Source organism: Apium graveolens, chromosome 5 (assembly GCF_009905375.1).
Source record: "Apium graveolens cultivar Ventura chromosome 5, ASM990537v1, whole genome shotgun sequence".
In the NCBI taxonomy this organism is placed as follows: Eukaryota; Viridiplantae; Streptophyta; class Magnoliopsida; order Apiales; family Apiaceae; genus Apium; species Apium graveolens.
Window position 1 is genome coordinate 80,845,839 of NC_133651.1, and position 16,119 is coordinate 80,861,957.

A 16,119-nucleotide genomic window follows, 5' to 3' on the forward strand; every position below is an offset into this window, starting at 1 on the left:
TTGTAATAATGTTTAATATCCAGTACTGAATTTCAATAGTTGGGATTTGGACGTTTGTAATATAAAGTGTGTGTGTTGCTTGTTTACATATTTAACTTGTTGCGATCCATGGTAGTTGGTAAGTTAGGTCACTGCATAATAGTATTTTCTTTATTATTGTTATAAGCAGGTTATAAATAAGGTGTGTGTGTGTATGTGTGGACCCCAAACTTCTGACCCGGGTTTGGACGGCGCCACAGGTTTGGTATCAGAGCTACAGGTTATAAGTCACTGACACAAGCCGAGGTTGACGGGAATGGGTAGAAGGTTAGAATTACAAGTAAGGAAATAGAAAGATCAAACGTCGAGAGGATGAGTGTGACGGTATAACAGATATTAGTATAATTCGCGTTGTGGTTCAAGACTCATATATTGTGATATGATTTCAGATAGCAGTGATGGCCAACTCTTTCATCTCCGTACCAGCTGATCCCTCAGAGCCCTCAATTGAAGGACCATCTTCGGATCCACGTCCTGTTATTCCACCAGTGTTGGCTATTTTACCTCCACCTGTGTTGCAGCCCGTACCACTGCAGGCTATTCCACCCCCAGACATGAGGCCACCTATCAGAGGACCCCAACCTGCTGAAGCAGCGATTCCTACAGGGTCAGATTCAGGAGTTATTACATATCATGCGTACCAGGGAGGTTGAGAGTGGTGAGAGGCGACTCAGAGAGAGGCTCCAGGTGTTTCGAAGAGCAGGTGTAGTGAGGATATCACCCATGATTTCCTTGTGGAATGGGCTAAGTGGGTTCTAGATGAGCTTGAGGAAATTGGAGGTCCAGACTTGCCATGAGCCAGAATTTCCTTGGAGTTAGATCCAGAGATGGAGATGCTCATCAGTACCTTTCCCTTGCCAGCATTGTCATTTACATTACTATAGTTGTCTTACTTTACTTTATTTATTATATCAGTTATACCCTGTAATACCATGTATCATGCTCCTTTAACTGTTTATATTCTGTAAATAAGCATGCAATTCACGTAGTTCAATTATTACAATTGTTTTCAAAAAGAGATATTTCTGTTTTACAAAACTTTTCTTTTATGTAAAGGACTTGATTTAAAAGCTAAATAAGTTGTTTGATTCTTTACAGAAAATGCCTCCCAGAAGAAATACCCACACCAACACCCAGAATGAAGAAACCAACAACAACAATAACAACCAAGATGATACTAACCAGAATGCAAACCCAGGACCCATAGACCCAACAATAGCCCATATTCTCCAAATCTTGGCCCAACAAACAGTTCACTTGACTCAACAACAACAAAGATAGAACAATCCCCAGGTAACTTTCAAAACTTTTCAGGTAGTAAACCCACCAGAATTCAAGGATTCCTTAGATCCGATTGAAGCGAATGTTTGGTTAAAGGAAATAGAAAAGTCGTCTGGTTTAGTTAAAGTAAAGGAAGAAAAAAAGGTGGAGTTTGCAAGTTATTAATTGAAGAATGAGGCCACCTATTGGTGGGAGACTGTGAAGACATTGGAAGGTACATATGTTATTACTTGTGAGAGGTTTAAGGAATTGTTTTAGAAAAATATTTTCCCCAGTTTGTTCAGGATCAGATGGAGCTGAAGTTTTTAGAGTTAAAGCAAGTAAATATGTCGGTAGCTGATTATGAAAGTAAGTTTAAAGAGTTGTCAAGGTATGTGCCGTCATATGTAGATACTGACAGGAAGAAGGCTAAGAGATTCCAGCAAGGTCTGAAGCCATGGATCAGAGGGAAGGTAGCCATCTTTAAATTGGATACATATGCAAGAGTTGTACAGAAGCCATGATTGCAGAAACAGAGAGCGAGATGTCACAGAAGGAAAAGGAGAGTAAGAAAATGAAGTTTTAAGGGAATGAAGGACAGTCACAACTAGGGAAGTTTCTAAATTTTAAGAAGGGCAAGTTTTAGCCAGGGAGAAATTTTAATTTCATGAAGCAAAATGCATGCGACGGAGGTCAAAACAACCGTCCAATCAATGTGAATCAGCCGAATCAGTTGAGGTTAACTTTTCCAGATTGGCAGATATGTGGGAAAAAACATGGAGGAGTCTGTAATAAGTTAAATGTGGTTTATTTCAAGTGTAATCAGAAAGGGCATTATTCGAGGGAGTGCCGCAATCAGCCAGTGAGAGAGCCAGTAAACAAGGATCAGCCTATCCGGAATCCAGCGGTTAAGGTTCCAGCTATTGGATTTACATGCTTTAAATATGGGAAGCCAGGACATATAGCTAGGGATTGCAAGACACCAGCCCCAGTCAGTAATGCATTGAGAATTATGGGATCTACCCCACTAGTGAATGAGACTCCAAGGGCTAGAGTTTTTGATATGTCTGTAAAAGATGCTATCCAGGATACTGATGTCGTGGCAGGTACACTTAATGTGAATTTTTATATGCCAAAGTGTTAATAAATTCGGGAGCAACTCGATTGTTTATTTCTCAAGATTTTATTAGTAAATGAAATTGTCCGGTTGTGTATTTAAATGAAATAATGACTGTGGAATTAGCAAATCAAGAACTATTGCTGTTAATCAAGTTTGTGGGAATTGTGAGATTGAGATTTCTGGTAACAAGTTTTGTGTAGATTTGATACCATTTAAGCAAGGAGAGTTTGACGTTATCTTAAGAATGGATTGGTTATCTAAGCACGATGCCCAGATAGATTGTCGAAATAAGAAGGTAATGGTAAAGACGCCTGACGAGATGATAGTAACGTTTAAGGACAACTTTTGAGATTTTGAGAAAGAAAAAGTTATACGCTAAATTTTCAAAGTGTGAGTTTTGGTTACAGGAAGTTCAGTTCTGAGGACACATAGTCAGTAATGAAGGGATCAAAGTGGACCTAGTGAAGATTGAAGCAATTACCAATTGGGAAAGATCGAGAACACCAAAAGAGGTAAGAAGTTTCTTGGGATTAGCGGGATATTATCGCCGATTTATTCAAAATTTCTCAAGGATTGCAACGCCATTGACGAAGCTTACACGGAAGAATGAAAAGTTTATATGGAATGATATATGTGAAGAAAGTTTTCAGGAATTAAAGCGAAGATTAATTACGGCACCTGTTTTGTCACTTCCAGATGATCAAGAGAATTTTGTAATCTATATCGATGCTTCTCATAAAGGAGTCGGATGTGTTCTGATGCAGCACGATAAGGTTATTGCGTATGCGTTAAGGCAAAAGTATCCTACTCATGATTTAGAACTAGCAACTATAGTATTCGCTTTGAAGATTTGGAGACATTATCTATATGGAGAAAAGTGCGATATTTATACGGATCACACAAGCTTGAAGTACATATTCACACCGAAGGAGAAGATGGTTAGAGTTGATCAAGGATTACGACTACACGATTAACTATCATCCCGGTAAAGCAAACGTTATGGCGGATGCGTTAAGTTGGAAAGAAAAGTTGAATGTATTATCTGTTGCCGAAGAGATATACAAGGAATTTCAGAAACTGGAATTGGAGATTAGAGTTTGCAAGTCTGATGAAACAAAAGTGTATAGTATGACTTTCCAGCCGGAGTTGTTAGAAAAGATAAGAAAGTGTCAAGCAGAGATAATGGATCAGGACATTAATCGTTTGGTAGGAGAGGAATTATGCACGTAAAAGGACGCTCAAGGTATTCTTAGGTTTTCTTCTAGAATTTTACTACGCCATAAGTGGGCTATTGTAATGCCTAAATGGCGTAACAATAGGTCCAAAAAGTGTTACATTAGGTCTATTGTAACACCTGGGGGTGTTACATATACGAGCATTACAATAGACACCCTAACGTAACACTTCACTGATCTATTGTAACAGAGAAGAAAACGTTACAATAGGCAACTACTGTAACACTAAAAGGCCCAAATATAACTGAAAATAAGCGATACATTAGGTTTAACCAAAATTGCAGAAGTAGGCCCACATGTGGGTCCCACATAGCCTAATATAACAGTAAGTTCTATCAATTGTAACACCAAATTTTTTAATTAAGTAATAGTACCATTTGTAATGTAACACTATATAGAAAAAGTACATTACACTATAATAGGCAAATGTAACAGTTAATTTTAAAATTTTGGAATACATGCTATATTTAAAGAACAATCACATTACCAATATTATCAAAATAAAATCTATAATACATATCCAAAAAATTACAAAAACGAGCTAAAATTATAATAATATGATCGATCAATAAACCCTATTCCAAGCATATCCAAATTACACTTGATCTTCTCCATTGATCTTCTTCTCTTTACTACACGTTAAATCACCAAACAAACTTCTTTGAAAACAAACTCTTAGATGTGCCACAAGCTGCCCCATACCTAAAAAGATAACAATCCAATTCAAGCATAAAAAGGTATATATACAAAAATCTTTTTAGAAATTAGTATATAAGAGAAAATTGAGTTGTCCTTTATTGTACAATTAAATACACTACCATTAAAACTTATTCATTTATTCTATTACAATTTAAAACATGATGCACACAAACATATACATACTAATAATATATAGGTCAAATCCAAATAAGAATAGAAAAAGTGTGACAAGGGCTATAAATACAATAAGCAAAATTGTCCATAATAACAACATGAAAACATTTAAAGTAAATAAAAAAATCAAGATCTAAATAATTAAATCAAAAAATAATTAGACACAATGTAAAAGAATAAATGGGTACAGTAGTTGTAGCAATGAAGCACTCGAACCTATGTCTGTGTCCTGAAAAATAAATTCATAGCAAAATAATAAAAATAAGCTAATATGAGGAAGTTTGTTTGAAGAATACACTTAATATGATAAAAAAGATGCAAATTTTAGGCAAAATGTATTGTCTAATAGGAACCAGAAGCCTGAATATCACAGGGAACAAAACCCCAGTAACAGGAATCCAGGTAATTCCACAAGTGATTAATGAGTACCCAGATTGGAAAATTGTGAAAAAGGTGATTGTCTTGTCTCTCCTATGCAAATTAAATAGGCTCATTCATCTTAATTCTTAAGGGTCAATAGTCAATAGTACTCTTGCTTTATATATTAAATAATTAACAACAAAAAATGACATTTAAGTACACTTGAATTGTATAGGCCATAAACAAAAATTAGCAGTAAAATGAACTTTCTTAATGCATCTAAACAAATAAAAACATCAAAATTAATATACTGCCTATCAGTTGAAATAACTTTAATTTAAAACAAATGATGATTTGTGTTAGTAATCACTACTAGGTTCATTCCTAAATCACAACTCCAACATCTACCAAAACTAACCCTCATTAGTCACTCAAATTACATCTATAACAGTTAGAAAACAAGAATTTGGTTAAACAAAAGATCCCAAAACATGAGGGCAATTAAGGCATTTCCAGCTGAGTAGCTAGCCAGTAGTATTTATAGAGGTTGTTTGAATAACGATTTTGTTAAACTATGAAATTGCAGATTAATAAATAAACCATATGTGCCTAAAAATAAGAGAGACAAAATTAAACACTGACTAAATTTTGTCTGAGCAAATATATCCAGAGCCAGTAGAGGTACTTAGGCTAGAACTTAACACTAAACTTTACTAAGAAATCACACATATGATCATCTTTAATCACATCCTAATACATCTAACATAATTAAATTACCTTCTTTTAAAGGGCAGTATAATTCACAAAACTATAGTCAGATGGCTATTTATGGGATAGAACACGGGCCAACTTTTTCTTCCAGAGTAATTCACTATTGTAACTAACACTACATATAAGTTCCACGGTATATGATATAAATAAACATGATAGAAATTACTATTGGTGATGCAGAACCAATATATTCAAAAGAAATTGAGTACGGCTGAAAGTCAAAGGCTATCTTAAAGTAGTGCATATAAGCAGTTGAATACAATTTGTGTAGTGCATATATGAGATACATAGGATACAACTTACAAGTCATGTAGTGTGTGTCTCTGTATCCGTTTATATAATAAATAAGTATAGTCATATAGTTCTTCCTATATATTGAAATCAATTTTACTGTCACCTTATATAACAAGTTAATAACAAGATAATATACATTTTAACATTATCCCGGTCATACTAATTCTTATATTTCAGAGCAAAAACTAGTTCTGCTCATAACTTTAAACATCTCAAGGAAAAAGTGTCATGTTGTATAAAGTATTCTGCATAGGATATAGAACTATTGAATCTTATAAAACCTACATTCAAGATTTTATCAAAGACTCCACTATAATAACTCTCCAAGTACTAAAGAACTAGAAGAATATCACTATGGAGTAAGATAAAAGACGCCATAAAGTTACCAAAAGTGTAATAGAGGTTGGGTATTAGCCTATTACAGTGTTAAAGTTAAACTTTTGTAAGCCAAAATTTAAGGAGAGAGCAAACAGTTAAACTTCAACTTGCCCTTCAATTCCGTGTGCTAGCATTTCATTCAAATTCATAACATTTCTACTATTCCCCTACATACTTCAATCTCTGCAAAGCAATTTAAATATTCAATACAAATCCCTCCTACAGTCTACATTACGTCATTGTATAATGATTCACTAACCAAACCTAAAATTTGTCCCAAATTTCCATCACAAAACCATTCCAAACCATAAATACTAAAACACACATAATAAATCGTACATATTGACAAATATATCAAATAAACTAATAATTACCTGACCAGTCCTAGCTCTCCCAACCAAATCAGTACCATCAAGTATAATATCAAACGTCAACGCGTGAATCGGAAACAACGCCTCAATCCCCTTCTCCCTCAATTTCTCCCTCAACGGCTCCGAAATCCTAAAATTCGACACTGCATTCAGATTCACCACCTTCACCTCCTCCTCTACCTCGCTCTCCAATTTCACTTTCTTCGCTTTCTTCTTCTTCAAATTAACCTCCTTGCCTCACTCCGAGCTCGTATCGCTCCTCTCCTCATCCTCCTCGCTCGCCTTCCTCTTCTTCTGTTTCTTATTACTCTTCTCCTCACTCTTCTTCTCCTTTTTCAAGCTCTTGTTATCAATCGGAGATTCAATTACTAACACTACATATATGATATAACCAATTACTTGCAGCACTTCTCGTAACCAAAATCACATAGTTAAAATATAATCATAATTGTTCCCGCGAATCCAATCACTTTAATTGAGCATTTAAGAAGTAAACCCCTAAAACAAAAATCATAAAAAATTTAAAAATTGAAAATAAACAAGTTACACAAATTTAATTCAGCAGGTTGCTAAGAGTTACAAATCGATTTGTTGTGAAGTTACTCAGAGATACCTAGAAATCGATTTCCTCTAAGTCCCAAACTTTTCTCATATTTGCTCACGAAATCCCAAAACTCTTTCCAGTGAAGTACATACTTTGAGTTAAAACCCTAATTTGAAGCAGTAATCGCGTTCAACAGAAAGAGAGTTCGAAGAGAGATAGTTTAGAGAGAGAGAAAGAAATATTCTGTCTAATCGACTGGAGGGGGAGTATACAGATGTGTTTTTTCATTTTGGGGGAAAAAATCCCTCCTTTAATTTGACCTCTAATTTTTATTTATTTTTAAATTCTTATTGTACTTATTAAAAAATTTGTTATATAAAAAATCAAAAAAATATCATATATATTTATAAATAATAAAATTTTAAAATTTATACTATTATATATGATATATTATAGTCATAAAAAATCCAGAATATAATTTTAATACTAATCTATGATAATTTTTTCACTTTAATAATTTTAAAAATAAAAAAAGCAACTAATGTAACACCAGGTGCTGGTGTTACATGTTGTGCAACACCAGCATTTCTCTGCAACACTAGCTTTATAGCTATTGTAACACTAATTGAGAGGTGTTACAATAGAATAAAAATTTCCAAGCTAATGTAACACTCCTTGTAACACTTGCATTACAGTAGCCCACTTATGGCGTAGTGTTTGGATTCCACTAGTAACGGAGTTGAAGAATGAAATTTTACAGGAAGCTCATAATTCAAGGTATTCAATCCATCTAGGAAGTACCAAGATGTACAGAGTTTTGAATGAAAATTATTGGTGGCCAGATATGAAGAGGGAAATTGTGAAATGGATTAGTACATATTATGAATGTCAAAGAGTTAAAGCAGAGCATCAGAGACCAACTGGATTGTTGCAAACATTGGAGATTCCAGAGTGGAAGTGGGAGCATAATGCCATGGATTTCATAGTCGGATTACCAAGGACGAAAGCCAATCATGATGCCATTTGGGGTATAGTGGACAGACTTACCAAGTTAGCACATTTTCTGCCTATAAATGAAATATTTTCACTAGACAAGTTAGTCCATATGTACCTGAAAGAAATCGTAGTTTGTCATGGAGTCCCTGTGTCTATCATATCCGATCGAGATCCAAGATTTAATTCGAGGTTTTGGAAAAGTTTTCAAGAATGTTTAGGAACGAGACTGAATATGAGTACGGCTTACCATCCACAGACGGACAGCCAAAGCGAAAGGACAATCCAGACAATCAAATACATGTTACGTGTTTGTGCCATTGATTTCAAAGGAAGTTGGGACGAACATTAACCTTGGTAAAATTTGCTTACAATAACAGTTATCATGCCAGTATTGGGATACCACCCTATGGAGCTCTTTATGGACGCAAATGTCGATCTCCTGTATATTGGAACGAAGTAGGAGAGCGTAAAATACTTGGACCTGAATTGGTACAAAAGACGAAGGAAGTTGTTGAAGTTATCCAGAAGAGAATGATAGCAGCACAAGACCGTCAAATGAAGTATGCAGATCAATCAAGGAAAGATATGGAATTCGAAGAAGGAAATCTAGTATTACTGAAAGTATCACTGTGGAAAGGATTGACAAGATTTACAAAGAAAGGAAAACTGTGCCCAAGATATGTCGGACCTTTTGAGATTTTAAAGCGCGTTGGTAAAGTAGCTTACGAGTTGGCGTTACCTCCACACATGGAGCACATTCAGAATGTTTTTCACGTATCGATGCTTAAGAAGTATAATCCAGACTCCAGGCATGTAATCGAATATGAGCCAGTAGAACTTCAAGCAAATTTATCATATGTAGAGAGTCCGATAGAGATTCTAGAAGAAAGAGAGAAATTGTTAAGAAATAAAGTGGTAAAGTTGGTAAGTGTATTGTGGAGAAACCCAAAGGTTGAAGAGTCAACCTGGGAGTTAGAAAGTGACATGAGAGAAAAGTACCCTCATTTATTTTCTAGGAGATTCCGAGGACAGAATCCTTTTAAGAGGGGAAGGATGTAATATCTGGGATATATCGTGTAATTATTTTTGCTAAGAAATAAATATTATGCATGTTCAGTATTTATTCTGTGTTAAGTGGTATATGTATTTGGATGTTTAAAAATAATATCAATTGAGTATTTTAATTTTTATATGTCCAAAATAAAATATAGATAATTGTCATATCTTCTTATTTATTTTTATGTTGATTTATGATTTTATAGGAAATATATGGATTTTATAAAATCTTTTATATAATCGGGAACCAACCGACGTCACCCGTTTTTACGTTTTTATAACCCGAAACTCTTCCGAGAACTCCTTCCTAACCTAATTGCAATATTCCGAGCATTTTCCATGTTTCGACTTTTTCGATTCGGCGTACGGTTTGTCTTGTTCGGGTCCCGGCGTAATATTTTCGATACATTATTTGTTTCGGTAAATCAATTAAACTCGTAGTTTTGATAAACGAGATCTTTTTATTAAACTATTATAATTATCACCTCGTAATACGTGTAACCAGGCGCTGAGACCAAGACTGCAGTACAAATTGTACTGATTTGAATAATTATCCCGAAAACCCGTACCGTTTGGATCTGTTTTTATAAATAAACATACCATTTTGTATCCAGAATGATCCAACGGGATACTAATTTTTCGTAATTATAAATAGCCTTTACCGTATTTTATTTCGTACCGAAAATCATTTACAAATAGTAATTATAGAATTTTCCAAAGAAAAACCATAATTTCATAAAACCTACCGAGAATCAAACCTCAATTTCAAGGTGTTACCGGAATCCGATGGTGAAGCTCGAGTACTCAAATCAAAGCTCTTGAAATATACTATCAGAATATGTGCTTCATATCACCGCAGAATCAATGGTTTATTTTTTGTAGTTTTATTTATTTTCGAATTATTTTGATTAAAAATATGAATTTTTGTACGGATAATTGTTTGAATGATTTGATGCTTACATGTTGCAGAGCTTGTTCTCCTGATGATTTTCATATGTCATATGACTGATTTGGAATTCAATAACATGTTCAAAATTGAGTTTAATTTTTGAATTTTAAAATTACGGTTTATAACCCGTGTGAATGTTCTTAATTGAAATTTAGGGCTTTTTGTTCTATGGGTTATTAGCTGTTAAAATATAGTGGGTTGTGTTCCTTATGAAATTTGCAATCGATTGGTATATAGCTCGTTAACAGAGGATCCCTGAGGGAGTTGTGTTTGGAAGTTTACGTTGGCTCGCCTGAAACAGGCGAACTTCTCGGCCAAATTCCGGCCAACTCAGGGGTTATTGATGTGTTTCGATTGCATGAATAGATTCCTGGTGTTTAGAAGATGTAATCTGGAGGAGATGGTGGTGTGAGAATGCCGGGAACGTGTTCTCCGACCATCCCCGTAATTTTTCGGCGACTAAACTGCAAAATTGCAGTTTAGTCCCTATACTTTTGAAGATGGTGAAGTTTAGTCCCTGAATTTCTGGAAATTACAGAAATAGGATTCATGTTCTAAAAATGTTTAAATATCATATTTTCTATTTATTTTAATTAAAAAATTCTTTTTTAATTTCTAAAAATTCCAAAAATTATTATTTTAATTCCAAAAAATATTTATAATTCAAAAATAAATCTGAATTAATTAGTTACTTAATTTTAGTTAATAATTAATAGATTAATTGGTCAATTAATTTGAAAATTAATTGATTCATTGATTTAATTAATTATTAATTGATTTTAATTATTTATTTAACTAGATTTAATTATTTAAAAATGATTTAAAATTCTGAAAAATAGTTTTGAGATTTAAAATATTATTTTAAATTGTTTTTAAGGCTTGATAATTATTAGAAAATTATTTTGAAGCCAGATTTGGCCAACCGGACCCTGTTTATTCCCTCGAAATTAATCCAACGACTCGTTTTAATTCCGAAAAATATTTTAAAAATCATATTAAATACCCAAAAGCCTGTTTATGACCCGAGACTCCTTTATAAATGATATATCATTGATTGTTTGACATGTTACGTGTTATATGTGACATGTTGTTTAACTGTCGGTCTATATGTTCGGTGTTTACTTGTATATAGCGTAACTTTCAGTCTGTTAATCAGATTTGGGTAAAATGAAGGGTAGATAGAAATGTATACCGAATAGAATCGTACGAGTTGAGTATTGATAGATGCTTATAACATGTGAGTAGAAGAGGAAAGGCTTAGGAAAGGGAAGCAGATAGTCGAGGAGTAAGAAGGTTGTGATTGGAAATTAGTGCAGTTTAGCAAGCTAGTGTCAGGCAAGTGTTCTGAACTTTCTCGAGATATATTGTAGATTATTGATAGTCCTATATTGTAAGGGCTTTAAAGCACTGAACCCTAAACCTTGATTCCAGTTGTTGATCTTTGAGTCGTAAACCTTATTCTTTCTGAACCATTGATTGTTGTATACCCGAATACAAACCACAGATATACGATACTACTCCCCAAATACATACAAACTAAATGACAAACACTGAATCAAATTGCTTACATATTCAAACCATTGTACCTTATGCTTTGAAAGACCAAATCCTTGAAATCTTGAAACTTTGATTCCTTTGTTATCCAATTCTTTCATTACGTAACAGCCATTCTTTGAAACTGACATATTGATCCCTCGTGAAGACTGCAACCATTTCAATATTGAATATCCAATGTTGCTTATGATTTTGTTTATTGCTTTATATTGTTTATTCTGTTATTATGTTAGAATTAGATTGTTTTATAAAATTATGGACCAGATTCGTGGTCAGACCAGATTGGTGATCAAGTTTGGCTAATGTGTGCCTTGGATCCAGTAATTAGAGCAGAGCTGTGTGCCTTGCTCGGGTTTAGTGTGTGACTGATCAGCAGCCTAACCTTGGTTTTAAAAATAAAAATATAATATCCAATTCTAAATCATTAATCGTTGTTCACTTGATACCTTAATCCTTTTCACTTGATGATCATTATTCTCAGTCTTGTCATTGTGACTTGCTAAGCTAGTTAGCTCATTTGTGCGATGTTGTTTATGTTCTTTTCCAGTTAAGAAGGAACCAATTGGTAGCGAGGATCCCCAATCCAGTGCGAGAGTTAGGGGTCCAGGTTGATCAAGGTAAGCTAGCAGACAGCGTTTGAGATAGTTTAAGTTTGTAAAAGTTTGTAATAATGTTTAATATCCAGTTCTGAATTTGAATAGTTGGGATTTGGACATTTGTAATATAAAGTGTGTGTGTGTGGGTTGTGTACATACTTTAACCTGTTACGATCCAGGGTAGTTGGTAAGTTGGGTCACTGCATATTATTATTATCTCTATTATTGGTATAAGCAGGTTATAAATAAGGTGTGTGTGTGTGGACCCCAAACTTCTGACCCGTGTTTGGAGGGCTCCACAATCTTTGCATTTATGAATTATTCATAATTTTTGAGGAATTTTTGCATAAATTTTATATTTATTTAATTTAAAAATTATTCTCTATAATTATTATTTTTGGGCCTAATTATTTTAGTTAGGGGATGAAAACACCCTTAATTGATTTTGGGGTAATAATTTTCGGATAAAACAAACATCAGAATTATTTATTTTATTTCAAATAATTAAAATAAAATAGAAAATGATGGATTTGGGGGTACAATCTTGTTTATAACACAGAAGCACTGATTTTGGGAGCTACACAGATCCGTTCTTGATGCTCTTATAACCAAATTGAAGCTCGTTTAAAGGCCTGTCAATTACTACCAGAATCATGATCTAAGGTTAAGTATTTTAAAAAATCAAATTTTGTGTTCTTCAGGTTGAAATTTATTTTTGATTTTTAATGATTGTTGATAATTTTTGAAGTTACCAATAGCTTTAGAATGATTCACTGAATCGAATGGTATATTTGTTTGAATTATTTAAGTTCGGATTTGGTCAAGGCAAGTTTTTGTTTAAGTTTCATTTTTATTTATTTTATTTTGATTTTCTGGACTAATCTTGATTTAATTGATGGTTATGATGTTACGAAAAGATTGTAGACGAAATCATCTTTAATTTGACCTATAAAAGGATGTATTTGGTCACGAATTTACTCGAATTTATGATTGTCAGAATAAGCTTGGTTCTGCCGGCTTTCATAGCTTTTCAGCGGGAAACGACGAGTTCCTACCCGTCTGTTATGGTGGTGGATCGTCTTGAGTTGTTGAATGGATTTGGAAATTGTTGAGGCAAAGAAACTGTATTACTCAGTGCTGGTTTGGCTGAATCGGAACTCAACGGAATTTTCGGTCGGCCGGATTCTGGGCAGAAATCCGGCGAGTTCTACCTGACCCATTTGCCAGATTAAACCCGACCTGTTTCTTTTAATTTGACCCGGTTTCAACCTTCAAATATCCTAATTTACAAATCCAATTCTGTTATGCAAAGTTTATTTTAAAATAATTATAAATTTATTTTCTATTTTCAAAAATCATTTCTTTTAATTCAAAAAATTATTAGTTAATTGTTTTAAATTCCAAAAATTATTTTTTTATTATTTTCAAAATTCAAAATTTGATTTAATGATTTATAATTTATTTTATGTAAATATTTATAGATTTAATTAATTTATTAATTCATTTAATCAATTAATTTTATTTATAAATAGTTAAATCAAGTATAATTATTTATAATTAATTCAAATAATTCCTAAAAAATATTTTTAGCTTTTAAAAATTATATCTAGGTATTTAGTAATCAATTAATATTATTAATAATTTATTTATTCATATTTTATTCGTAATAATAAAATGTTCGTCCATTTTAGTGAAAATACTTTCGAGACCTAATTTCTTTTGTATTGAAAGATCATTTGATTTTTGAGTTATTCTGAGTTGGTATCTGATCGATAAATACTATTATTGACCCGATTTTAATTCTAAAAGCACTGAGTCCTATCTTTTCACGATCTGACTTATGTGTTACATGAATTATGTAATTACATGTTAGATGAATAACATGATTACGTGTTATGTGATATGCATGTATGATATCTGTTATTAATTTTTAATGACATAATTAGTTATAAACGATCGGGTAGACATCAAGAATTATAGTTACGTCGATTGAGTTTTGTATTGTTAATTGAAATAGTACTTTTATTTATACAATCGATTAGCAAGGAGACAGCCATGTGTTAGACTGAGTCGGTAGCCAACAGTTATAAGCTGGGGTTATAGTGAAGACTTAGTATGCGTACTAGGAAAATTTTCTCCCCTATTCTAAATTCAGAATAATGAAGTGCTTTATTTATTCTTATATCAGATGCAACTTCTCTACGCTATTCTAATTCCAAATTAGTCCAATATTTTACATATTAAACTGCTTATGATTATGCATGTTTTCTATACTATTCTAATTTTAGAATAGTTAAACGTTTTATATATAGCTGAAATAATCTTCAAATTGATAGATAGTGAATAGCCATACTATCCAGAAATATTCTATAAAGTGGAACTTTATTTTGAGATTAGCAAATAACTATTCATTCTAGTTATTTCGCCATCGGTTGATGTGGTTACTCCAGACCATGTAAAATAGGGAGTTATATTGTGAAGGGTTTCGTCGGGTTCGACTCCTTTAATTAAAAATGTTTTATTGATTGGATGAATGCGTAAGTCACCGAGGCGGACGGTCCAGCGGAGGGCCAGGTATTATATGAAATATTTATAATACAACTTATACCATAGATAAATATATTACATTTATATTTGAGTATTCATGTTGTGGGACATGTTTCTAGGAATCATGATCCCGAGATATCACTTGGGCTGATCAGCATGTGAGGTACGTCCGTCGGTTGAAGATTCCGGTCTAAAAATTATTGTTTACTATTTATAGCTTGTTTAGATATTATTATTGATCAAATATTATTGGTTATCTCCTGTTATGCAGTTATTATCATAATATGGTTTATCACTTCAAGTATACTTTTGTAGTACTTACTGATCATTCCTTTCGCTCATACTTGTTTATTATTCGGATCTTTCAGCTAAGTCAGAGCAGGTCTGAGTTCCAGGTTTCACCAGGAGTTGTGTGCTTGTAAATAATTTGGTGTGTTTTCCAGGTAGACTGTTTTGAAACATTTGATTAGTCTAGAGGTTTGTAATAAAATTTGAAAATTTGTAAAACTAAATAAACTTATGAGTTGTAATAACATTTGGTTTGTATTAGTGCATGTTTCATACTATAACATGTGATTGATCCAGTTGCATGGCAGGGGTCATATTTATTATTTTATTCCACTTTTCATATTTTAGTATTGTTTATTGGTTAGTAACTCCCAAATCTACACCCCGGACTTTAGGGCGTTACAACTAGAAAGCTTCAAAATCTATTTGATGGTGAGGATTTTTCACCTCCTTCTAAGAGAATTAGAACAAATAAAGAAGATATAGCTCAACTTTTCCTACCTAAGTCACCAAAGACATTGAAGAATCATCCACCATAATTTAGTATTGGTGATAGGTTAGAAGGAATCAAGATAATAAAAGGAGCAACAAATATTTGTGCTTTTGCAGCTTTTGCATTCTACAAGAAAATCAAGCTACACTAAATGAATGTAAGGAGTACTTTCTTAAATTGATTTTTTAAAGTAGAAGTTTATGTCAAACAACCTCCTGATTTGAAAATAAGAAATATCCATATTTTGTGTATAATTGAAGAAAGCTTTATATGGATTAAGGAAAGCACCTTGCTCCTCGTATGAATAATTAAGTGAATTCTTGATCAAGAATGGTTTAATTCGAGGTACTGTCGATCCAACTTTATTCATTATATTTAAAGGTAAAGATATATTA

The 16,119-nt window shown here is 33.1% G+C and overlaps 1 long non-coding RNA gene across 1 annotated transcript; it reads right to left on the reverse strand.

Moving 5' to 3' along the window:
• Nucleotides 1-4,077: 4,077 nt before the first annotated feature.
• On the reverse strand, nt 4,078-7,524 carry LOC141724200 (uncharacterized). The gene is made up of 3 exons (XR_012576539.1): nt 7,315-7,524; nt 6,705-7,199; nt 4,078-4,356 (listed from the first exon to the last, which is right to left on the reverse strand). It is a non-coding gene; the product is annotated as an uncharacterized LOC141724200 (long non-coding RNA).
• Between the last annotated feature and the right edge of the window lie 8,595 nt (nt 7,525-16,119).